We start from the raw sequence: 25,312 nt of genomic DNA, 5'->3' as shown, positions 1-25,312 counted from the left end.
TGTATACAAATTACAGTGGTTAAGCTGTAATTTTCATTGACAAAGACGTGGTTGGCAGGATGTGCAGATTATTCCAAATTTCATCAAATCATATGGGAGTGTAATTCCATCCTCTGAATGGAATATTTAGCCCAATGACTAACTGAAAATTGTTCTCTTTCTATTCTAAAGCCCTCAAAACCTGCAAAGTCTAGGGAGGTTGGTGACCTCCAGTCGTTCTGCTGAGAAGCCATTAGCTCTATTACCATGGAAACTGAGGAAATAGAAGATTTGGAAAAACCCTGGAGGAAATCAGTGAGTAATTCATGGAAGAATGACAAGGAATCAGTCAAGGTGAGACCTGAGCTGCTTCCAGAAAAAGAGGAAATGCCCTGTACTGAGCAAGAGAGCCAGGATACAGAACCCCGCCACCATATTCCCCTGCAGAGAAACTCTATCTTCAACTGCACCATGAGACGAAGAAGCCAAACCAAGGCCAGAGGCACCCCTGAGCAGAACTCCAGCCACCTGGAAGGTCAGTGTCAGGGTCAGAGGTCGCAGCTGCGCCTTCACATCCCTGGAGAGTGATTAGCATGGAATATTCTCATGAAATGAAAAGAGAATAAAAGGCACTGTGAATCACCAGGGGCAGGTCTAATAAGGTGGACCATTTTGAAGCCATTATCTACACAATGTGAATTCCCCCATATAAAGGTGTGTGCTGGTCATGAGAGTCTTGACCCCAATGATACAGTGAGGCTGACTTTTACTTAAATGACTCAACAAACCCTCCTAGCTGCATGTACCTTCCAGGAGGGGATTCTGAGCCCACTGAGGAATTCCTCAGTGGGGTCAAATTCTATCCTGGCTTCTCCCTGTCACTGTGAGGATCAGAGTTTCTGCTGTCCTGAAAACAAATGAGATTCAACCTTTGGGCTATCTTAGCACCAGGACACCTTAGTCTCTTAAACCAGTTCCTGGCTCATTTTGTCTGCCCAAAACCTATTTGTTGAGCAAAATAAAGCCCAGAAGCCTTTACCCATGGGTGTGTGAGAGCTGCAGACCCTTTCCCTTGTGACCTGCCACCAAGGCTGAGTGGGCAGGGCAGGATTGCACATGCAGATGGTCTCCTGGCCCCTGAGGCATGGTGGATGCTGCCAGATGGTGCATTGGAGGTAGTAACCCTGCTCAGGTCCAGGGACTCCATAACCTCATCCATAAAAGCTATTCTTCAGTGAACATCAGGTATCTTTTGCCTTGAGTTAAACTACTCCCAGACAGAGACATAAGCAAACAACGTCTGTGATTTCTCTTGATTCTGGGATTGGTCAGCCCTCTGCTGTCAGCCAGTGGCTCATTTGGGCCTGGAAGGCTGAAAGGATCCTCAGCACTCTGTGTTTAGCAAATGGCTCAAGGAGGGCCTCAGCTCCACCCTGGTGTCTCTTCCTCCAGCCCTTCCTCCAGCTCAAGGTTTCGGGCTTCTTCACCCGGCAGAGGATCCTCAGAGGCCAAGGAAGCTGCAGGGCTCCTCGCGCTTTCATCAGAGCATCGTGGTCACTTACAGTATGTTCCGTTTGTTAAAGCAGCTCCCAGGGCCAGCCCAGGTAAAGAGGGTTGGGGTAGATGGCCCTAATGCTCAATGACAGTAGAACTTGTGTTTGCTGGAACCTCCCAGAAACATTCACAAAATCCTGTGTCCAGGACTAAGTGAAGTGAGAGCTACACAACTACGGAAGTACTCTAGTCACGGAGGCTGGCGATGGGGACTGAACACACCCTCTCCACAACCTCTCAACTTTGTTTGCTTGAAAATTTATATAAATGAAAGTTTACAACATACTTCACACACAGAGAAAGTTGGAGTCTCTTCCTTCAGGACCCCATGATATAATGATATCACTTTCCTGCAAGCCACATGCCAAGGTGGAAAAGGTAAAGAATGAGACTTTTCTGGTGGGGTCTGGAAAGGTTTCCCCAAGAGGAGGGTGTTTTGGGGAGTCTTGAGGGATGAGTAAGGACCTGGCCAGACGGCAGTGGAAGATAACTGGGTCAAGCACTTGTAGGTTCCCAGGGCTGTGTAGACAGACATTCCAAGGGCAAGCTCACCAAGCCCACTTTACAGATTAAAACAGCAACAGCCCCAAATCACAGCTAGTGAGTGGTTCGGCTCACAATGCAGTTCAGATGCTTCGAGTCCCCAGACCTGTGCAGACAGAGGAGCAGGCTAGAAGGACACTGTGCAGCAGAAATCCAATGCAAGCCACATGGCTTGCTTGAATTTTTTCAGTGGCCACATTAAAAGATTATGAAGAAGCAGGCAAAATTAATTTTAACAATGCATTTAATTTAACCTAATATATTCCAAATATTATCATCATATTGTAAAGTTAACTAATGAGATACTTTACAGCCATTTTTTTTACATTGTCTTTGAAATCTCTTGGATATTTTATATCCCAGTCCTCTCAATTTATATGCCAACTTTTCATTGGAAATACTTGATCTGGATTTAGATTTCATAAATTGTACAGTCGGAAGAGTAGATCTATAAATGGTTCCAAATATCCTTAGAAGTTTCCTAATCGCTGAATCAAGTATCAGTTTTTACATTTTGATTTGAACTAAGTTGAAGAAAATGGAGCGTGCGCTGCTTCAGCCACACCAGCCGTGTTTCAAGCATGCAATGATCACTGGTGGCTAGAGGCTATCCTCTGGGGCATAGTGGGCATGCAGCCCAGCCAGCAGACAGAAATGCATGTGCAGCTGCTGAGCCGGGGGGGGGGGGCAGGGTGATTTCTACAGTGGGAGAAAACGTGGGTGTGGGGCTGTGTCTGAGATGATTGTGGAGACAGGATCACTGGGGAAGAGCCTTAGATTTGAGGACTCTTCAAGACCATCCAGGAATGCTGACCATGACAGGGGATACCTCACCTCCTGTCACCTCCACAGGTACCACTGATGCCCAGCCCAGAGGTATAAGATGCATGGCTTTATGGTCAAAATGAATCCCTCATTTCTCTGCCCTAGAGTTAACCCCACAAGATGGCCCAGCATTGCCTGACTCCAAATCCAAGGAGAAAACATCCTTTTCCTTCTCTCTGATGAGAAAGGACACAGGACGAGGAACTTTTAGGAGAAGCAAAATGAGCCGAGGCTGCTCTGGTCCACTATGTAACCAGAAGGCTCGTGCTCTGGGTCCACAGTGTGGAACTCAGGTCTGGGAGATGCAGGACGCTCCCCTGCTAAATGGATGCCCTTCAGAAACATGCTCCAGCATTGCCTAATGGGTCCAGCTGGACTTACTATTAATGTTGAAAGGAACCAGACATCATAAAATCAGTTGAGAAAAGATGACAAGTTGTAGAGGATTTTAGTTCAGTGGAAATGAAAGTCCCAGGGGTTCTGGATGTTTTTGTCCTCTAAGACATTTCCAAATTTCCTTCAGGGGGTAAGAGGAGAAACCACCCTCCTCGCTGCCCTTACCTCCCCTTCCAGGGCGACAGTCACTGCTGCCCTAGTCTTAGAATTGCCTGAAAAGGGGGAGATAAATATTTTCTAACTTGCTCCATTTCTTAAATACCACAGATTCACAGGAAAATGGAAAATCTATAAATGAGCCTCTGACCTTGAATCTTCACAGAGCAGAAAGCCTCTCTGGAGAATACCAATGCAGATGGGGCCAGGAGTCCAGAAAACAAGGTAAGAGCTGGCAGGACCTGCTCATGCAAAGATGTGTCAAGCATCAGTGTGCGGAGCCTGGCGGGGTGGGAGGGGGTCGTGTTTTAACAGCACAATTGCTTATGTTAAACACACACACACACACACACACACACACACACACACACACACACCCCTCCACTATTTCCTTATTTAAAAATAAAAAGGACCAGGAGCAATGCTGCCCACCTATAATCCCAGCTCCTCGGGAAGCTGAGGAAGGAGGTTCAAAAGTTCAAGGCCAGCCTGTGCAACTTAGCAAGACCCTCTCCCAAAATACAAAATAAAAAGGGTTGGGAGTATAGCTCACTGGTAGAGCACCCCTGGGTCCAACCCTGAGTACAAGCAAAAAAAAATTTTTGCTTTGCATGTCTGAGGAGCAGACATGGTTCAATCCCCAGTATGGGAAAACACACACACACACACACACACACACACACACACACACACACGACTTTTTTTCTCTTCCATCACAAAATTGAGAAATTTTAGATATTATGCATATTGAGAAATGGAAGAAAAAAATGGCCAGAAAGATAAAGGAAGGGAAGGGGCCAGGGTCCTGTACCTCCTTCCAGGGCACACCCCCATATGACCAGGAGACTTCCACTAGACCCCTTTCCTTGAATGTTCCACCGTCTACCAAAGGTGCCACTGGCTGGGGACCACGCCTTTAATACATGGGCGTGGTCTTTGGAGGACACCTCCCCAAACCATGGCAGTCTTTCTGCTTGATTTGTGCTTATAAATGGAGGTTTCATGTTCTAAATTTAACAGACCAAAAAATACCATCAGCACCACCAGCAAAACCCCACCTGGCACAACACCAGTGAGTGTGAAGGGTGCCAGAGCCCTTATCTCAAGCAGAACCCCAACGTTTTACCTCTCTGTCTTGTTGTAATTGTCTCTATAGTTAGTGTCTTCATAAATCCCATTTTAACTACTCATCAAAGTCATTTTATGTCACACTAAATGTGTAGATCTTGAGTCTAGAGCTTGCATGGATACTCCTTGTTGAAAATAAAACATAAATATATTCCCCTTGACCATAAACCAGACAAAGTACAGCACATGCCCATTGCCCCAGGAGGCCCTTCAGGCTCTCATATGTGATCATCTTCTGCCTTCCAACACCATGATGTTAGTTTCATTGGTTCTTAAACTTCACGCAAATGGGATCACACAGTGTATACCCGTGGTGCCCAATTAATTTTGCTCAACATAATATTTTTTAGATCCATGTGGATGAGATTTTCTCATTTATTGCTAAGAAGAAAAACCACAATTTATTTATCCACCCATCCTTTTTTTTGTTTTTGTTTTGTTTTGGGTGCTGGGGACTGAACTCAGGGGTGCTTGACCACTGAGCCACATCCCCAACCCTTTTTATGTTTTGAGACAGGGTCTCACTAAGTTACCTAGGGCCTCAGTAAGTTGCTAAGGCTGGCTTTGAACTCATAATCCTCCTGCTTCAGCCTCCCAAATTGCTGTAACATCCCTAGAAGAGTCTTTTTGTGGACATACACCTTCACTTTTCTGGAATACATATCCAGGAGTCCAATTGCTGGGTCTTAGGGTAGGCGTATACTTAACTTTATGAGAAATAGCAAAATAATTTCCAAATGTGCTATGTGCTTGTACTCTGTTACCCACTGACCAGCAAGGAATCAAAGATGGTTACTCTGTATCCTCTGCCACACTTGGAACTGCCAGTCTTTGTAATTGTACCTTTCTAGTACATTGTGGTTTCTCCCTGTTGTTCCAGTTTCCCTGGTGACCACCATGTTGAGCACCTCTTCATTGGCCTTCCATGGGTCTTCTTTTGTGTAGTGCCTGTTTATTTGCTGATTATTCATTCCTTATCTTTAATTTATAGTTTTTTATTTATCAAATAAAAGTCCTTGGTCAAATAGTCCAAATATATTTTCTACCAGTCTATAGCTTCTTTTGTAATGAGCAGAAAACTTTGATTTTGAGAAAGACTAACTTTGCAATCCTTTTTATTGTTTACCATTTTCTATGTTATCTAGGAAATATTTGACCACATCAAAGACATGAAGCTATTCTGTGTTTTTGCACAGGAATTTATGTGTTCAGCTCTCACGTTCATGTCCCTGTAGTCCATGGGGAGGTCCTGTGGCTGCAGAACCACCGAGTAAAACGGTCTCTGTCCCCCTCAATGAATCACACTGATGCCTTTTTAACAAGTTCCCTGTAGATATGTGGGTCTATTTCTGGACTTGAATTCTGTTTCACTGATCTAATTATCTATCCTTATGCAAATACCAGAGTGTCTTAAATTCTGAAGCTTTTTTGCAAAGTCTTGAAGTCTGGTAGTGTAAGTCCTCCTACTTTGTTCTTTTTAAAGATAGTTTTGACTATTTTAAGTCTTTCATATTTCCATATACATTTTAGAATTGCAGTGTCAATTCTGCCCCCCCACAATATCTGCTAAAATTTCAGTTGAAATTGCATTGTTCTCATAGATAAATTTGGGGATCCTTTACACTTAAATACTGGCATTTAAAATCATTTAATCTACAAACACATCTTAGCTTTCCATTTATTTGCTTATTTTAAAAATTAATCCAGCAATGATTCATAGCTTAGAAGCTTTATGTATATTCTAATTAAATTTGTTCCCAGGTAGTTTATGCTTTTTGATCCTATTTTAAAAGCCAGTGTTTGTGATTTCACTTGTAAATTGCTTTTGAGCAAAATACATCTGTAGTATGTAAAAATACAATCAATTTTTCCACATTCACCTGGTAACCTGTGGTCATGATGAACTTGGTAATTACTTCTCCTGGTACATCCCTTTGGATTTTCTGTGCACACAGTCATGTCATCTGGGAATACAATTTCACTCTTTCTTTCCAGTCTTCATACCTTCTATTTGTTTTTCCTGCCATATTGCTCAAATAAGGACTTCCTTTACAATCCTGAATAGAAGTGGTGACAGCAGATATCCTGGTCTTACTCCCTGGTCAAGGTCACTTTGGTTGGGAACATTTGAAGCCTACTCATCTTTTTCAAGTGAAAGAGGTAATTGTAAGAGTGCTGAAGTCTCAGAGAGTCCAAGTACAAGAGAAAGCCCCTCTTCATAGGAATGGGAAAGGTGTTGAAACCAGGGCCACGTTACCCTGTTCTCCAGGGTCACAGGCCCATGGCTCCTTGCTTCTCCATGTCCAGTTCTGTTCTCCTACATATTTCTCAGACCATCTTATTTTTCCTGTCATCCTGCGCATGACCTAAATGGCAGCCTTTGCCAGTAGGACCCTTTAACTCATCTCCCCAAAGTCTGGGAGCTTCTTTTCATTTGTCTTAGAGAAAAAGAATTTCTAAGCAACAGAATTGGTTGGCCATCCTTGAGTCAGATGTATATCTCTAAAACAATTAGCTGAAAGGACCAGGACAGGATTAAAGGGCCAGTCCCCCTTCATCAGAGGGAGCTGTGGGAGAATCAAGGAGACAGGGCATTATGTAGAGTCTGGTCTCACACGTGACAATGCCAAGGGTACCTGGGCGAGGGAAAAAGTAGCAGCAGAGATAATGAATGGGGAGTGGGGCTATAGAGAAGGATTGGGGTCTTCGAGACCAAGGTGGGTGTAGAAACCTGTCCCCTAGAGGGTTAGGAGCTTGGGTGGTGCTGATATAAGGCGGGTAGTCAGTGCCTCTTTTCAGAGGTTCTGAAATTCTCCACAGCTCACCCAGGGGCATTCTGCAAGTCCTCTTCCACACACCATCAAGCAGTGAGAGTCACGGTGCCACAGGACAGGGTGGCAGGAGAGAGGCACAGTGGCGGTAGAAAGATGCTCGATACAGAGGATTATGGGGGAAGAGAAGTGCTGGGGGAGATGGGGACTGACATTTGTTGAGCACTGTTATACGCACTCTCATTATTCACAGTTCACAGAAAAGAAAATTCAGTGCCTGGCCAGAGGTTGTACGGCTAATGAGACAGCTAGACCATGAACACAGACTCCTGCCTCCACTCCCCAGGGTCTCCCATGCCCAGGCTGCCAATGGGGACATGGCCAGGTGATCTTGGCTGTGAGAAGAGGGCTGTCCCTGTTAACCTGGCTGCAGAGGGCAAAGGCCAGAGGCATAGGTTTCCCTCACCCCCAGCCCAGCGCTGGCCTGGTTCCTCAGAGACCCTCAACCAAGTCAAGATGTCATAAGTTGGATCTTTATTTACGTAAGTGCAATGTCATGAATCAGGGTTCTAACCCCCAAAATCATCGCATGCCATGAAGACACCAAATTTATTTGAATATATGTAATGCTCACTATTTATGTATTTATATATATTACATACATAGTAAAATAGCATGTGCTTTCATAACCTGATATTTAGTATATACAACTAAGTTGCATCAGAAAACTTCATGTGGGCAAATTTCCTGCATCAGCTGAGTGAGCATCAGCTTTCCTTTCCCCGGCAACACCCAGGGGAGCTGTGGAGCTGTCCATCGCTCCAAGGATCCTCAGCACTGAAGTCAGTGTCGCACCAGGGCTGTACTCTGTGGGGCCGCAGGGGCAGCCCTAGGTTGCCACAGCTCTGCTCTAAATGGTTGAGCCATACTCCCTGGTTATCAAATACTGTGACTACTGTCCCTGAATCCATCTCAAAAAAATGCCATAAGCTCCTTTAATGTCGCTAAGACTCATGCATGGTACTGTGAGTCTTTGCTGATGTTGGGAAAGGACCAGTGTCCATGCTGGCCATGGCATGTGTTTCAGGAAAACATGGAAGTGGCCTATGCAGTTACCCTGGGGCAGCTGGCCATAGGTTTGTCAGCATTTGTTTGGGTTGTTAATTCTGAGAGTCCTGCTGTGAGAATCTGTAAATATCGCAGACCAATACTGAAGTAGTCAGGGGCTGCTGTTTCAGGGGTTAGTTCATTTAAAGGTTTCAGGGCAAGAGAGGAGCTGAGGAACTGCAGCCTGACGCTGGCCAGTCTGTAGCTCTAGCTGTCAGTTTACAGGAGAGAGAGCAATGGATCAAGACCCCACACAACGCGATCCAAATAGGGGGGTTGCGCCCCAATTTCTCATCAAACTGCAAAGAAAAAATAAACAAGAGTGGGAGGAAGCCGTTAGAAGACACTAAAGAAAGATGGAGTCATTACAGGGTGGAAATCTTACTTGAACCGTTTTTACAAATAAATGACCTGCGACTTGCGGGGGGAGATTAAAAGACAATTGGGGAAGTTTGAACTCAGATTAGAAATTTGGTGATGTTAGGAAATTGTTCATTTCCTTGGGCATCCTGGTGGTGTCATAGTGGGGTTTTAGCTACGTGTAACTCTTCCTGTCTCTTAGAGATACATCTTGAATGTTTTGGATGAAATGATATGATGTCTGGCATTTGCTCCAAAATAATCCAAGCCAGGGAAGGAGTGGGTGGAAGTGGAAGTGAAGGCCAGGAGTTGAGAAGTGTTGGAGCTAGGTGGTGAGTCTTTGGGGGAAATCATTATACTTTTCTGTCTACTTGAGTATATGTTTTTAAAATTTTACACAATAAAAAGTTTAATTGTTATCGAGTTTATTTTTAAAAGATTAATTATTTTACTTTATTTTTGAGGTGCTGGGAATTGAGGCTGAGCCTTGCACAAGTGCTCTACCACTGAGCTCCACTCCTGCCCACTAAAGCTTATATATATATATATATATCAGGGGCTTAAGTAAATTGGCAAAATCATCAGCTCTTACTGTTGACCATGGCAGCCCCAGGGGCATTGATTCCTGGCTCCTCAAGGGCAGGCCCACACCAGGTTTTGCTCCCTCCTGGGCACCTGGCACGTGTCTGAGACACACTAGAGGAGCTCCGCCCTTGCAAATGATTGACACATGCACACATGCAGACTCCTGAGCAGATTGTGACCTTTAATCTCTTGAAGACACAGCTATGCAGACTGGTCCAGAAATGACCCAGGACTGTGGGGAACAAGGCTCTTACAAAGCCAGGTCACAGTGTCACCAAGACAGATGACTGCTCCTGCAGGAATGTAGCTCCCCTGACTCAGGGCTCACCTGCCTTGCTGCCTGTTAGAGAAAAACTTTCCTTTTACCTCCTCTGTGCAGTTAAGAGACCAAATGCCTCCCAGTGAAGGCACTAAGGGAGCCACAGGAAGTGACTTTCTCCTGGCATGCCTCCACCCAGGTGCTACCTGAGGTCCCCACACAGGTCCCACCACCACCAAGCTCGTGGACTGTAAGCAAAGGTGCTGGCTGGTTGGAAGAATCTCAGGCCCCTTGGACACAGTGACTGAAGGGAGGCTGGGATCTTCCATCTCTGAATTTGTTCCTATTTTTACCCTGTCTCAGAACAAATATAACTGTGACTTATGTTTCACAGTTTATGCAGCTAATTTCATATACTTTTGACAGCTGTATCTTAATTTCAGCAGTTCTGAGCTTTTTTCCCTTCTGGAAACTGAAGGGGTGCCTTCCCCACCTCCCCACAAGGCCTCATGGATGTGGGATGCAGGGGAAGGGCCCTCTCAGGAGTGACCCTTGAGTGACACCTGCCCTCACCCAGGCACTGCCCTGCTGGCCACAGGCCCAAGCCCACAGGGGACCAGAGAGAGGCTCAGGAAGCTTGCGAGGCATGGGACGGAAGGGGTCTAGGGGACAGCCTCGTGGACGTGCTCATTCCTTGTCATTTACAATAATAATAGTGACGGCGCAGGGGGCGGTGCCAGGCTAGGCCTGCAGATTTGTCCACTGGCAGTAACATCTTTAGTGCTCTGGGCCACGGGCCTCTTTTCTCTCGCCACATCGCCCGTCCAGGATCCCTTTGCCCTCTCCTACTTCCTCGCACCCACTTTACCTGTCAGTCTTTAATCTTCAGCCTCCTCACTCCACCCTGAAGGCCCTCCTTCATTTTCCCCGTTGTAATCGCCTTTCTATGTCCCCTTTGGGTTTTAGCTTATAGTTACCATTATCGAAGTTCAGACCCTTTCCTTCAATGCCAAATTCTTCCCCCCTCTTACTTTGCTGCTGTCTTATTATTTAAATTCCTAAGTTTTTTTTTTTTTTTTTTTTTTTTTTTTTTTTTTTTGGAGAGGGTTACTTATTTGATTTCTTATTTCTTTTTAACTACAAGCCTTTATATGCTCTTTTATTTTGCTTACTTGACTGATGATAACTAACTTTTCAGTAACCTCATTTTGGTTCACTTAAACCAATTTAACTATTTTTCTTAAACTAATATTTTATGCATAATGTTAATTATACTAAGTTCCTTCTATTAGTCACAGCCTGTATCATGTTGGTCTTATCTTTTTCTAATTTTTTTGAAGTCTTAATCTGAAATTTTCCTCTAACAGGCTGTCTCTGGGGAGGGCGTGGAGGGTGGAGGTTGTGCACTGTAGGCCTGCTTCTTTCAGCTTTGAAACCCCACCTGCCCTGCCCTGCCCTTAGGAGCCTCCGCCAGGTCTTGGGGGCAGGTCCTGGTACAGGCAAGAGAACAGTGTGGTTCAGTGGACTGGGCTGAGGTCCTATTCATACAGTGTGTTGGTCTACTTGCTGTTGCTATAACAAAATGCCTAGAGTGGGTAATTAAAAAAGAAAAGGAATTTATCTCTCAAAGTTCTAGAGGCTTGGAAACCTGGACGTGTGGCACCACATCTGGTGAAGGCCTTCTTGCTGCATTGTGACATAAAACAGGACATCACGTGAGATGTGGTGATGTAGACCAAGGCTGCCAGCTCAGGCCTCTCTTCCTCTTCTTGTGAAGTCACTAGACCCCACCCTCATGATCTCATGACCTCCTCTAATCCTCATTAACCTCCCTCAGATGTCCTAGCCCAAGGCCGCTGATGAATGAATGAACAAATGAATGGCCTGCTGCAACCTCCCAGTCCAGGTTACAGAAGAAAGCCCTCACCTTGAGGTTGAGGTTGGGATGCCAGGGCCCAGCTCCTGAGGGTTCCATTGACACTACTCTGTGCAGTAGGTGTTCCCACAGTGGCCAGTGCACAGCCTGAGTTGCCTGGTACAGCCCTGACCACAGATGAACGTGCTTCTGGGACGGTCTGTGCTTTATCCATCCCTCAAAGGAAGGAGGATAGCCTTGCAGTCGGCTGCTGGAAAGAAGAGCGTTTTGGGGGGCAGATGCTTCACTCCTCTGACTTGAGGCATCTATCTGTTTGTGTGTTCACTCAAATGACAAATATTTACTGAGCACCTCCACTGTTCTGACTGCTGGCTCCTATTGGAAGATTCCTTATTTGGTGACTGAAGGTGACAGCCGCCACTTCCCAGGTAACCTCCCAGGAAGCCCCCAGGCCACAAAGCCAAGTTCCAGGAGCCACAGTTGGGCCTTAGCGGTGCAGCTCTGATGCACACCTGCTTGGAGTATTTCCAGGCCCCAACCACCTCATCATGCCCCACGGAGGGATCTGCATGTGTTCTGGAGCCTGGGATGATTTCAGGAGGAGATCCTGGCCCCGGACAGATGCCCTGGGCAAGCAATGGGGACACTGAGGACTGTAGTCCCACTTCCTAAGCTTTATGAAGATGCAGATGTCAATGTCAGCAAAAATGTATTTCATACCTTTTTATTAAAAGAATGCATGTCAATCATCCTCTGGGTTGATCTAGCAAGTTGGTTGTGTAGGAATAGCTGTTTCAAAGCTATCTGGACAACATCAAGAGGCACTACACTGCCAGGTGCAGTGGCGCATGCTTATAATCCCAGAGGCTCCAGAGGTTGAGGCAGGAGGATTGGGAGTTCAAAGACAGCCTCAGCAAAAGCGAGGCACTAAGCAACTCAGTGAGACCCATCTCTAAATAAAATTCAAAATAGGGCTGGGGATGTGGCTCAGTGGTTGAGTGCCCCTGAGTTCAATCCCCAGTACCAAAAAAAGAAAAGAAAAAGAAAGAAAGAGGCAGCACACCAATCACATTTAAGTGTATATTGATCAAAACAATTGATCACATTCCCAAGATTTTCCAGCAGCAATAAGATGGCAGAGTCAGGAAATAGGGACCCCCAAATTTTGTGTGGTGAATATCAGCATTTCCAAGTAGAGAATGACATGAGGCAAATTGAAGCAAGATTAGAAAGTGTAGCTGTCACCAAAAGAGGAAACAGTATCTCTATCCAAGGGGATGTGTTACTCCTGGAGATCAGCTATGGGAATCCTGGGGCTTATGTTCTCAGGGGATGGGAAGAGCAGAGTTCAAGAAAATAAAGTGAATGTGGTTGGTCCAAGATGTTCTTTGGCTGAGCACAGTGGCGCACATCTGTAATCCCAGCAGTTGGGGAGGCTGAGACAGGAGGATTTTGAGTTCAAAGCCTTAGTGATGCCCTAAGCAACTCAGTGAGATCCTATTTCTAAATAAAATATAAAAAAGGCTGGGGATTGTGGCTTGGTGGGGGAGCACCCCTGGGTTCAATTAAAAAAACAATGGAAATTACATTCTACCAGATTGCCACAAGGAGCCAGTGAAGAGCGTATGGTCAGTAGGCTGAGGAGTTCTAACACAGACAGGGGCTCAGTAAGTAGTGTCCACTGGAGCTGGACAGCCTGCTCTCCTTCACTCCCTCACTAGAACATGGTTCTGAGGTCCCATCCTGGGAGTTCATGCATACATTTCCCAATCTCAGTGGCCGCAGTCTGTCTTTATTTCTGAAGATCCACCTTAACCACCAGGCAGAATGCTGGCTCTGCCTGAGGCTCCAACCCCAGCACTCTGCCTCCAACAGAGCCCTGCTAAGGCCACTTGAAGGCCCCCAGCCCATCTGTCCTTTGGAGAATCTGGCTTCAGACTGCACCACCCACGCTGTCTGAGGCTGGGTGCTGGGACTTCGCATCTGTGTCTGCCCTCTGCTCTTGAGCTCTGGAAGAACGTCTCCACTGAGCTGCACCTTAACATCACACCATGGCCTGGGTGAAGCCGTGCCACAAAACACAGCCACTCCAGATGCCCTGCCATGGTGACTACAGCAGTATCGCTGAGCAAGTCATTCTTCATGCAGAACAACCCGTGGGAAATGACTTGTTTCACCCTTAAACAAGGAACTGGGGAATGGAGAGGGGATGTGTGCTGGAGGGAAGATGTGGCCCTCAGCACCCTGGTGGTTCCAAGAGCAGCCAGCACGTGCTACCCTGAGAGGGCACGTGAGCCTCCCCACTTCCTCCTCTCTCTGACATGCTTAATTGGCGCTGTTGGCCCTGAACCTGACATGCCAATCATGCAGCTCTAAAACCTCTGAATTAAGATCCTGACTTGTGGAGTAGAAGAATAGCAGCTCTATTTGACCAAGTTTAATTACAATGCCAGGATCCAGGTCTTCTCGGGCTGCAAAGTCATGTGTGTGCCAAGAAGGTGGTGCTGCCTTGAACTGCAGGCAGCTACGAATTGTGTGTGAGCAGAATAAATGAGATGGGGCTCCAGGCTGGCTGTCAAACAGAAGAGTCTATTATGTCTAAAAAGGACCACAGGACGCACCTAGGTTGAAGCCTGTCTTCTGCAAGCAGCGCAACATCCCTTGGAGAGGTTTAAAGGGACAGTGGCTTTGTCAGAAAAGTCTCAATATCTGTCCACTTTGGGATCCACTTGGTGAGTGCCAACATAAAATGGGACAGTGGTAATGGTTGTCTTTGTCACTTTCCTGGCTCACCTCCAAGTTGGCCTCTGATGGCCCCTCAACCCAGGATTCACACCTTCCTTCAGGTGTAGCAACAACTTGTGTCCGATCACCCACTCTGGCAGCTTCTGTATCTTTCCATGTCATGGGGACACTCGGGAGCCCAGGGAAAGACCCACATGGGGACGAATCAAGGTTTCCAGGCAGATGCATAAGCTTGGAAGAGGGGCCAGCAGCTTCACCACAGTCTCAGGGAGGAGTGAGAACCACAGGCTCCCTGACCCCTAGGAGCTAGGGGACAGAATCAATGTCACTGTAAGCCTCAAAGTCTTGGGGATGCTTATTACACAGCCAACAGCCATAGATAACCAATTCATTGGGAAGAGTCTAGAAAATAGGGATAGAAGGTAATTCCACCTTCACACATCCCATGCTAGGCAGAATGCTGGCGCCAAGTCCCCCTGACTTCTACAATTCCCCTGTCCCCATGACAGGGAGGTGACCTGCCCTCTACTCCCTGCACTGTTCATGGTCTGAGGCAGCTATGGGCTATTGCCACAGTAGCAAATCCCAGCTTCCTGACTGAAACAGTGAGGTGCGGCTGGGCCTTCTCCTCCCCCACCCTGCATCCCAGCTCCCTCCCTAGTTCTCCTTCCAGCTCTTCCTTCAAGAATCACTGCACTGACTCTCAAGGGCACCTGACCAGGGTTAAAATCCAGGCTCCCAGAAACAAGAAAAGGGGTGTCTTACCAAAATTTCCCTTGAAGATTTCCAGATTCTTAAAGAAATACTTCTATTCCCAAAGTTAGTGATGATCGTTTTTAAACAAAGAAAATAGAAGTTTACAACTTTAAATATGTCATCTTTCCACTCATTTTTCAAAAACTATTTACTAGGCCTCTATGATGTGAAAGACTATAAGAATTTTTTTAAGAGAATATAAAGATAAAATGATGTGCCCCCAAAGAGAACAGTCTTCTGAGAACGTGCCTGTGTCAGATGACCAGCACCTGCTGTCTGCAGCTCTGCCTTTCTGTATGGCAGTCCCGGGGTGCACAGGGCCAGCCATACGGCTGGGGCTGGCCTCTCATGTTAGCAAGAAGCAGTCTGAACTGACAGACCAGGTGAGTCTGGTTTTGACGGTGACAGTTATAGATCAAATTGTCTCTGGCTGGGGTAAGAGACAGACAGTGGTGACAGAACCTCCCACAAGTGATACGCATTCCCAGCGGCAGTTCAGAACCCAGGAGCCTCCCCTACACCACCCCACTCAGGTGACCCAATGTGTGTGTCCCATCTCCAGTGAGGATTTGCCCCTTGGTTGGCTTTTCTGGAAAACTGGAATTCTGCTGTCATGCCAGCAAGGGTTGGGCGAGAAGACCCGAGAGGCTCCCTCTGCCTCCACCTCATCTTGGGGCAGATGGAGAGTTACCAGCACCTTGCTCCAGACTCAGGGGAGATTGGGATGGAATTTTCGAGAGCCGGTGGCTACTGAAGAGCTGACCATTGGCCTTCATGGATTCTTAGACTCATACATCCCTCAGAAATCGTTTCCTTCCCTATTAAGTGGGCCATATTCAATGTGTATCTGCACACGTAAAAAACATTCACACAAACAGCACAGATCACTGTATTTACAAGTCAGTTGGGAAAACAAACATCTTACAATTGAAACTAGTAAGAAACGTGAATAGATTATTCACAAGTGTATAGAAAAAATCAACTTCACTTGTAAAGAAAAATGCAAAGTAAAAGAAGATATCATTTTTCAGCTATCAAATTGGCACTTTAAAAAGAAATTCTAATACTGAGTACCGGAAAGGGTGCAAGGGAAGACCCCGATGGGTACAGAGGCTTGACCTTCTGTAACCTCATGATGTGGGTGAAGAGCAATCAGAGAGTCACTGTTCTTCATCAAAAATCTACTCTGAGAAATAGAAACCAGACAATGAGATTTGTCACTGAGCTCTTCTCCATTTTCCCAAGGCTGAGAAGTGCTTACTGAGCACCTTCTGTGATCCTGGTTCTTTGTTCTGGTCCTGGGGATTGAGTAGTGAATAAAAGGGAGGAAAGCCATGCCTCTGTGGGGCTCCACACCAGCAGGTCCCAGCACCCAAAGCCCCAGCTTTGCAATGGGACTGGCAAACTTCTTCCTTCCCTCAGCCTCCGTGCCATCCATCCTCAATATTTTACAGCCCTCTGCACTTAAACTTGATTTTTAATACTTCTTTTAAGTCAAATGTGCTACTTATCTATTTTATTCGCCTCCTCTGTAACTCGTGTGGGCAAATGTGTATATGCGCGTGTTTGTGTTTTGCTGAGGTGGGGGATGGAACCCATGGCCTTGCACATGATGGTCAAGTGCTCTACCACTGAGCTATGTACCCAGCCTTTCACCAATGTTTCAGAAAAAAAAATTAAGCATAGAGAGTAATTGAAAGACAGTGCAATGAACTTTCATATACCCTCAATTTAGATTCAAAAAATTTATTAATCCCTTGCATATTTGGATTCTCTTTTCTCTTTCTCCTTCCTCCATTTTACCTAAATTGTATGAAAGTAAATCACAGACAAGGTAATTCAGTCCCAAATACTTAGCATGCAGCTGAGAATAAGAATGTCCTGGCCGGGCATGGTGGTGCACATCTATAATCCAGCAGCTTGGGAGGCTGAGGCAAGGGGATTGTGAGTTCAAAGCTAGCCTGTAACTGAGAGAGGCCTTAAGCAATTTATTGAGACCCTGTCTCTAAATATAATAAAGTCCTGGGGATGTAGCTTAGTGGCTAAGTGCCCCTGGGTTCAATAGCTGGTACCAAACAAAAAAAAAAAGGACAAACAGTGGTGATAGGATCATTAAAAAAAAAGAATGTCCCTCAACACAATCACAGTGCCACCTCCCACCTAAGAAAATCAACAGTCATCCATGATAGATCCACAAAAGATCTGATACCTACATTCAAAAGCTCCCAATGTTCCTCAAAACGTCTTTAGAGCTGGGCTTTGTAATCAAGGTCCAATCAGGCCTCAGTCACTGCATTTGATGGTTTGATGTCTTTAGATTCCTGACTTTGAAAAGGAGCCCCCCATTTTTTTCCATGCCTGACTTTTGGGAAATCTAGGTTTATGGCCTTGTGCAATGGCCCCGTGATGGATTGGTCTCAGTACTTTCTCGTGCACTGTTCAACTTGTTCCTTTACTCACTGTGCAGCCTTTAAACTGAGAGTTTTTATTGATTGATTAGATTCAAGTCGAACATTTTTAACAAAAATACATCCAAGTGTCATACATTCCAAACTGCACTCCGGACAGGACACTGATGTCAGCTTGGCCCACAATTCCCTTTTTTAAAATTTGATAATTTGGTTAATTTGGAAGTGGCTAGATTGCTCTGCAGTAAAGGTACAGTTTTTCCTCTTGCAGCAAATGAGTTATCTGTACCATGTAAATATCCTCTTCCCTGTTGAACTTTTGTGTAATGACTTTTAACATCAGATAGTGATCCTTCCTGCATCAACAATTATATTGGGAACTGTACACGGTGATGTTGTGCATTCTTTCTAATTTCTTTAATTTTCTTTTGAGGGGAAAAAAAAAACTCCTTTGTTACCTGTTTTTGTTGTTGTTGTTGTTATTATTTGAGTCCATCAGTATGGACTCATGGTTGCTGGGTTTTTATAATTCAATGCATTTCAATTCATCACTGTTATATTCCTTCTAACACATGGCCACAAATGTGGCCAGGGGAGTCCCTACAAGCTGACTATGACGTCTCTTTGATGTAGTTCTTCCTGACTTTAATTGAGCACCTCCTTTCCGACCGAGCAAGGTACTTCATTTACTTTCTTCCACTTTCTGAATCCTAAATATAGAATCAGACATTTTCCCAAGGACCCCTCATTCTTTTTGGTGGAGAATGGTATTTAGAAACCAAGATCTGAGTTCTGGGTGTGCTCATTACCACTGGTAGGTCAATTCTTCTGGGACACTGTAGTACACAGACCTAGGAAATAGTGTGTGTGTGTGTGTGTGTGTGTGTGTGTGTGTATGTGTGTGTCCATGTACAGTGCACAGTATTCCTTCCTTCTTAATTCTACCTGTTCCATATTTACATCTTGCCTTTCTAATACTAAGGACTCTGATTCTCAACATCAATGTATCATAGAATATTGCTCTATTTTACAACTACAGAAGAATTTCAAAATTACCTGACCCATAACCAATAGCAAATGTATTGTATTAGTCTCTTAGGGCTTCTGTAACAAAGATCTCATGGTTCTAGAGACCAGGAGTTCAAGAAAGGCATTGGCAGGCCACGTTCTCTGGGAAGGCCATGGGGAGAGTCTGCTCCCTACCTCTCTCCTGGCTTCCAATGGCCCCTGTGACGCACTCCTTGGCTTTGCCAGATGCATCATTCTAATCCCTGACAAGGTCTTCATGGAACTCTGTCCCAGTTCCCCTCTTCTTATAAGAATACCATCAGCTGGAATCAGTATGACCTCATCTTAACTTGATCATATTGGCAAAGACCCTACTTCCAAATCAATTACACTCAGAGGTACCAGGGTGAGGACTGGAACATATCTTTTCAGGGGACAAATTCATCTCACCATATCTACTAAGAGAAGTTGAAGATTTCCCTTCTTCTTCCTCCTCCTCCTCCTCCTCCTTCTCCTCCTTCTTTTTCAGTTCTAGAATAGATTTCAAAAAGGTTATAGAGTACTATGTTTAAAAATCACTCAACTTGGAGCTGGGATTGTGGCTCAGTGGTAGAGCACGCGTCTAACACATGCGAGGCCCTGGATTTGATCCTCAGCACCACGTAAAAATAAATAAATAAAATAAAGGTATTGTTTAAAAAAATTACTCAACTTGATTGTATTTGTTTATTTGGGTGCTGGGGATGGACCAGGCCTCCTGCACACCGTGCACACATTGCACACTTCAGCCTGGTGACTCTGTGACACTTATCCCACCAATATTCTTCCCATGGAGACCAAGGCTGTTTCCAAAACACAGCTCTCAAAAACAATGCCGCAGCACCTGACCTCTGCTCTCAAAAACGATGCTGCAGCACCTGACCTTGTGCATGTCTTATTTAGCGTCCAGGGCCTGCCTCTGCAGGGTAAACTCCTAGATGTGGAGTTGCTGGGCAGGGGCAGCCGAGGCATGATTCCAGGAATTATTGTCCAGTTCTGTCCCACAAGGGACTGGATGGTTGTCCTCTCGGCGTTAGTGCATGCCAGTGCCTGTTTCCTGACTCTTAGCTCAGTGATCATGATGGATTTCAGTTCAGGAAGCTCAGAGCTCCCATCTTTATAAGGATGGCAGGGTGGATGGAGCTGCCGAGCGTGCTGTGCTGGGACTCGGGCGTGGTGTCAGGAAGGGGCAGGGTGCTGCTCAGGTGCTCTCCAGGGAGAGGAGTTCTCTGTTCAGCTGTCATGTCTCTGATTCATGCTGTGGAGGAAGTTCTCCCCTCTCCTGCTAAGAATCCTTCACTTCTTAACAGAAAGCACTCAACTCCTGACAGGTTGGACTCGCCTTCTTTTTTAAGGCATAAATGACAATTTCACAGTAGAAGCCTGTATTTTTGGCAAGCCAAAGACTTTCCTTGAAGACCCTACAAGGGAGGAAGGAAGGAAAGACCTATTAAAGACTGTCTTTGTAGCCCAAGCAAAAGCAGAGAGCCTGGCCTAGAGATCCCACTGGCTGTGATAAATAAAAGCCACTATAAGAGCTGAGCAGCATTTTAGAAATAGCAACAACTTAACATGCAATCTTCACTGCATGGAAAAAATGAGACATGGCCTTAAAATTAGGAAAGCCAGCAGCCACTGGTCAGTCCAGGGGAGGGACAAACAGTGGGTAGGTGAAAAACAAAAATGAAATTCACTGTTTGACTGGTAAACTGACTTTGTCCCCGGAAAATAATGGTCCTTTAACTACAGATACAATCACCTTTTAAGGGAGCAGAAAGGAGAGAAGATTATATTAATGAGTGAAAGGAAAAGGGTTTGTGAGACGTTTCTGTGGCTGTGATTTACTGAGAGGCCCTGGGAGAGTCCCAGATCGGCCTCACTGAGCAGATACATTCAGAACCTACAGGGTGAGCCTGGGCCCCTTCCAGCATAGGGAGGGACAGAAGCCAGGGGCCACCCCCAGTCTCCACGCACAGCCCAGTAGGCCGGAAAACTCACTTTCTAATAAAGTGATCAGAGACTTGAGGGGGCGCAGCCAGCTGCGTGGTGGGATGTGGAGGAGGCTTCTGCACTCTGCAGGGAGAGAGCCCTGGTGGTGCCGGCCGGGGCCGGGCGCTGCCTCTGGCTGGAAGGGTGGCTTCTTAGGAGCGCTCTGGTGAGAACATGGCTTCAGTAGAAATGTGAGCCACATTCTGGTTAGGACTGTACACATGGATTTATGAAGGAGAAGGAATTTCTGGAAAAGGGACTATTTTCATAACCAGGCAGATTGGAATATCTGATTAGTGCCTTCATGTTAATGTTGCCAGGAAGCAATTTACTGTAAAATTTGAATTCATGATTCTTTGGAAACTGAGGAGCTTTCTCAGAGACAGATTTATGTAACAAAAATTGAGATGCCTCCCCTCAACTCATCCCCAGGTACCTGGAGAGAATGCAAGCAGCCCCGCCCCCTTTCCAAGTTCATCAGAATGCCCCACGGTGACGCAAACACTTTGAATTCATGCTCTAAATTTATGCACATTAAGCGATTGATGTTGTTTTTAAAGTAACTTTCCTCCCTTGTTACATAAGTGACACATTTATTGTAGAAAAATTTCAAACACATATGAGTAAAAAGAGGAAAATTCCCTCAGAATCCAGCCAACCAGCTACAAGTAATGCAAAATATTTTTGGTGATTGGTCTACCAGTCCTTTAAAAGACTGTGTACATGCTTAAAATTCCATACCTAAAAGTCTACTTATAAACCAAATAAGACCATACTACCCTCCAGTTTAGAAATCTGCTTTATTTAAATCTGAACATTTTTTAATATTATTCCATATTATTAAATATTCTTCAAAAATGTTCATTTTTAAATTGTTTTGGTACTAGAAATTGAACCCAGATGCACTTCCCCACTGAGCTACATCCCCAGTCCTTTTTTTTTGTTTTTTTTTTTTTTTTTTTGAGAGAGAGTTTTGCCAAGTTGCTGAGACTGGCCTTGAACTTGTGACCCTTCTGCCTCAGCCTCCTAAGTGACTGGAATTACAGGCATGTGCCACTGCACCCAGCTCTTTTAAAATCTTCTTAATGGTACAGTATCCCATGATTTAAATCATCAATCTTCTGTCATTGGACATAGGGTCGCCTTATATATTGCCCAGTTATAAGTAACAGTGCTAATATTAATAACACCATTGTAATAGACATCCTTACAGAGCTTTCTTTTATTTTTTTCACATACTTAATAGTTTGTTAGGATATAGTCCTAGAGGTAGACTCTCTTTGCCAAAGAGCGTGAACATTCACAGATTTAATGTATGTGTTGTCAGATCACCCCTGAGAAAGATGATATCAAGTCACACTTCCACTCTCAGAAGCCAGTGACAATTTCTGTGCATTGGTGACCACCAGCTGTTCATTTTCAAACCTCTTTGATTGCTGTGTTGCTGGTATGTTTTGGAATTCCATGCTTTCTCTCTGTAAAATTCAAATATTTCATGCTCATTTGAACACTGCTGTCATGGTTCCTTAATAGACTCTTGGAAATGCAAATATCAGTAGTGGCCCAAAGCTGTGAAGTTCAAGGGAGAAATGCATTTTTTTTGACATTCCAGGGGCAGGCAAGGGCTGGCACTGAGCTCCAACATCTCAGAATGTGAACATTATCATCAAATACATACTGGTTTTTCTAGGAGACCCCAAATCCTTCAACAGATAGAACCGGTAACTCATCAAAGAGCTCTCCTTCTTCAGGATGTTAGGGCAAGGTGGTTGTTTCAATAGGAAATATAAGGTTATCACAGGACTTCTTATGATGGAAAAGATTTCTCTAAAATCCAGTTATTTGGAAATTTCCTGGAATAAAGTCTGAACAATTTCTAATTACAAATATTCTTGACTACCTGCTACTCCTTCAAAACTACTTGTGTACCCCTGAGGGTCTCCTTCCAAATTACATACAAGAGGAAGTGAGGGGAAAGGAGGAAAAATATAAGGGGGAGAAATGAACTACAGTAGAGGGGGTAGAGAGAGAAGAGGGGAGGGGAGGGGGGAGGGGGGATAGTAGAGGATAGGAAAGGCAGCAGAATACAACAGATACCAGAATGGCAATATGTAAATCAATGGTTCTGCAACTGATGTGATTCTGCAATCTGTATATGGGGTAAAAATGGGAGCTCATAGCCCACTTGAATCAAAGTGTGAAATATGATATATCAAGAACTATGTAATGTTTTGAACAACCTACAATAAAAATTAATTAAAAAAAAACTACTTGTGAACAGACAGCCTTTTCTTTGTGGTTTTACACTCTAAGCAGCTTTGCTACATTTGGCAAATTGCCAAGGAAATGCATTCTCCTTACCACAATGAATGTATTGCAGTACTAAATGTAGGCTACGTAGGAAAAAAATAATAATAATGTCTTTTCTATGTGTAGCACGTGATAGTTTGCAAAGTGCTCTTCTAAAACAAGACTAAATTAGATCTAACAACGGTTTATAAATTAGATGGAGGGGGCGCCTAGTCTTTTGTTTACATTTTGAGTTCTGATTAACAATCTCTAACCCCCATGGCCACAGCCTAAAGCATAAACTCTGTGCACCGAGGCAACTCTTAATCTTACTTACTCTAAATTCCACCCGCCACATCTTTGGGAACTGTCAGCCCTTCAGTACTCCCTGCCTCAGATGCTCCTGTTGGTCAAAATCCATGACACTGGCCACTGCCCGACCCCAGGCCCCGTGTGCTCCAGCCTCCATGGTTAGGAATACTCCAGAAATCTGTATTTAAGCCCTCCCTCCCTTTCCAGATTCAGATCAGCACACGAACACGAATCACAGCCTCTTATCTGTGAGGGTTTGGGGGAGGCTGTTTTGGGAAATACATTTCTATTTGTTCCATAAATGTGCGAATTGTGTGCATCTCATAGTTTAAGATCATGTCCACCATTTGTCCCAGCCTTTTAAGGACACTGCTAAGGACACATGAACCATGAAAATGCTTTTGTAAATTCTAATTTTCACTATTCAAGCCCCATCCTCCAAGCTGCTCTTAGGTTGGAAGTGGAGTAAAAATCCTTGGTCACCTATTTTTTATTCAGAAAATGTACTCACCCTAGCAATGTCAGATTTTTGGCAGTTAAGCCCTAAGATTATGGGCCTGGTTCTCGGAGTCACTGAACCCATCCAGTGCCCGCATTGCTCCTCAAACCAGACAGGGCTTTGTCTGCATCTCGTCACCCTCTGGCCTTTTCCCCATTTAACCAAGAGTGCAACTGTCCACAAGGCAACCATGTCAAAAAAGAACAAAAACAGAACAAACCACTCCTTGCCTCACCAAACCCTAAATCCAGGTCTAATGGGTTTGGAGACTCACCACCACAAATGCAGCTGCCTCCCTCCAGCCTGCAGCACCAGGCAGGTGCCACTCCCTGCCAGTTCCCAAAGAGGTCGGCTGAAGAGACACCATCGTCAATCAAAGAGGCCAAGAGCAGGGAGGGCTGGTGCACAGCAAGGCCCAGCCATGGCCTCCGGTGTCTGAAGAGGCACCATCTCTTTCCCAGACCTGCTGGGGATCGGAGATGAATGACATTTTCATAGCTGCTCCCAAAAATCTCAGAGTGGAGACAATAGAGCCATGGGAGCTCACAGGAGGGACCCGCTCTCATCTGGGCAGGGCCAGCCTGGACTGGACATTAACTCCATTGAGCATAAGTTACCAACAAGGAACTAGGGAGTCACTGAAGCTAGCAGATGCTGGGATCAGTGATGCTGGAGGAAAATTTACCTGGCAGCCATGTTTAGGACAGACAGAGGGTGGAGGGGAGACAGGGGAAAGAAGGCCAGGGTAGGAGAGTGACGCTGCACTCTAGGTCAGGCTAGAGGCTTGTGAAGGGAGGCACTGCCCCCAAACACCTCACTACTGACACAGCTGCAGAGTTTGGGGGTCTGCATGTCACCCTCAGTTGTCATAATTTGCTGGGACTTACAGAACCCCCTGACAGCTGCTATCCTCCAGAAACGACAGGCTACAGGGAAGCTTCCAAATTAGATTCAGCCTAGAGAAGAGGCAGGGAACAGTCTAGAGAGTACAACACACACAGCATCTGGAGGTCTTTGGAAGTCGGGGGCCATGCTGCCCTCCCAGCAGCAGTGGGTGACAGTATGCATAGAGCACTGTCAACCTTGGTTGCAATCTTGCGGTGAAATCTTTTCACCCATCAAGTGTGAGTTCCCGGTTTCTTGGAGCTGCAGTGAGAGGGTCCTCCCCTCCAAATACAGCTTGTCATTTGCTTCACTATCCCTCTAGCTTTTGGGGTCCAAGCAACTCTGGAGGCTGTGGCCCTCGATAGATTACTGTATTCACACAGATGAGTTTTGTTCATTTCCAAACAAATTAGAAGTCTTTTGAGAGTGACAGAAACTACTGCTTACATATTTAAAAGACACAGTTAATTAAAAGCTATCAAATGACTGTTTCTATAAGTTTACAATATATATTTGAGGAATGTATTCTAATTCCAAAAAAAAATCCAAGATATTATCCTATGAGATTAAGAATACAAGTGATCTTAACGTTTGGTAGTCTGCTAGCAAACCATGTGACCCTGAAAACAGGGTGATAGAAATCCGCAGTTCCTTGGGCTGGGGACACAGCTCAGTGGGAAGCATTTTTCTAGCATAGGCAACACCCTGAGTTTTTTTCCCAGCACTTTTTTATGTATAATTTTCTATATATGATTCATAAATGTGTATATGTATATATAAATATATACACATATATATTTATATATATGTGCCCATATGTGTGTATGTGTATATATGTATATG

General features: G+C 45.0%; 1 pseudogene; it reads left to right on the top strand.

The window, feature by feature from the left end:
• The first annotated feature begins 246 nt into the window (after window positions 1-246).
• LOC143387397 (ephexin-1-like) overlaps window positions 247-25,312 on the top strand; it is a 61,773-nt pseudogene continuing 36,707 nt past the window's right edge.

This window comes from Callospermophilus lateralis, unplaced genomic scaffold (genome assembly GCF_048772815.1).
Source record: "Callospermophilus lateralis isolate mCalLat2 unplaced genomic scaffold, mCalLat2.hap1 Scaffold_167, whole genome shotgun sequence".
Lineage (NCBI taxonomy): Eukaryota > Metazoa > Chordata > Mammalia > Rodentia > Sciuridae > Callospermophilus > Callospermophilus lateralis.
The sequence above is the reverse complement of the archived record's forward strand: the minus strand, read 5'-3'. Positions and strand labels throughout refer to the sequence as shown.